The sequence below is a fragment of the Petaurus breviceps genome, unplaced genomic scaffold (assembly GCF_028583685.1).
Source record: "Petaurus breviceps papuanus isolate PSGF00001 unplaced genomic scaffold, PetGlider_PUasm1.0 128, whole genome shotgun sequence".
NCBI classification, from domain to species: Eukaryota; Metazoa; Chordata; class Mammalia; order Diprotodontia; family Petauridae; genus Petaurus; species Petaurus breviceps.
Window position 1 is genome coordinate 10,193,603 of NW_027185664.1, and position 1,285 is coordinate 10,194,887.

The following is a 1,285-nucleotide window of genomic DNA, read 5'->3' on the forward strand; positions in this document are numbered from 1 at the left end:
CAACTGTAATGGCTTGTTTATTTCAATGACCCTTGGGTGTCCCTTGCAACAATTTTTTTTTTACCTTACTCAACAATCACAAGATACCACAATGTTTGTACTGAGGAAAGCCTGGACTTCAGCCAGCATCCTGATACTAACTGACATCCCAGCAAGATATTCCTATTCCGCATTTTACAGATCTAAAATAATATTCATAATATTTGAGCAGATTGGAGCAGCTTTGTAAAAGCTGTCTCCTAAACTGATCTAAGTGTCTAACAAAGCTTTGAACTACCTTAGTTGGAAGAATATTTAGTGCTCATGGCTGGGCTATACCAATATAATGAAGATTACAATATTACAAAAGTTAAAAAAAGCATTGTATAATCTTATCTACCAACCAGAGAAGTATTTGTTTCACTCTGTTACAGCAGTCACTTATTTGTTACATTATAATACCCTACTTACACGCATTAGGAGTCTCTCTATTGCCCTCTGAGTGACACTCATTTTTAATTCTTCAGAATATTTTATTCCAACCTAGTAGACATGTAACAATACTGATGAATATTGATATTGGAAGGATAATAGGCCCACTGCACGCTGGTCCTCTACCTTTCAGGGGACTCTCTGCTCTTCTCAGGATTTCTTCCTCCTCTTCTGACCTGAATCACCATGGTCTTTCCCAAGCAGTTGCTGGGCAAATGTCACCTGGTGGAAAGTAAAGGATTTGACAAGTACATGAAGGAATTGGGAGTGGGGATGGCCCCGAGGAAAATGGCTGGAATAGCTAAACTAGATGTTTTTATCTCTGAAAATGATGTAATTGCCATTAAGACTGAGAGCACCATAAAAACTACACAATTCTCTTTTAAATTTGGTGGGAAGTTTGATGGAACCACAGCCAATGGTAAGAAAACTCAGACTCTTATTACCCTTGAAAATGATACATTGATCCAGCTACAGGATTGGGATGGAAAGGAAAGTATGATAACAAGAAAAATAGAAGACAGAAAGCTAATGGTGGACTGCGTTATGAACAATGTGACTTTCCATGAGGTCTATGAGAAGGCTGAGTGAAGAAATTCTTTCTTCACATGGGACTGGAATTGCTGTTACGAATGAACCAGCTCAGTTCAATGAGCAAGCTCACCAACCAAACTCTCTTGCTTTTTGCTTCTTCTCTTCCTCACTGTGGTCTGTTATCTCAGTGACTCACTAATTGTAAATGGTTTTATTTCCAAGTTTTGATGTAATTAGGATTGGTTTGGCTAGTAAATAAAGAATTATACTGTTAAAAAAA

At 37.7% G+C, this 1,285-nt stretch overlaps 1 pseudogene; it reads left to right on the plus strand.

The window, feature by feature from the left end:
• The first annotated feature begins 642 nt into the window (after positions 1-642).
• LOC138172573 (fatty acid-binding protein 5 pseudogene) lies at positions 643-1,062 on the plus strand (annotated as a pseudogene).
• Positions 1,063-1,285: the final 223 nt, after the last annotated feature.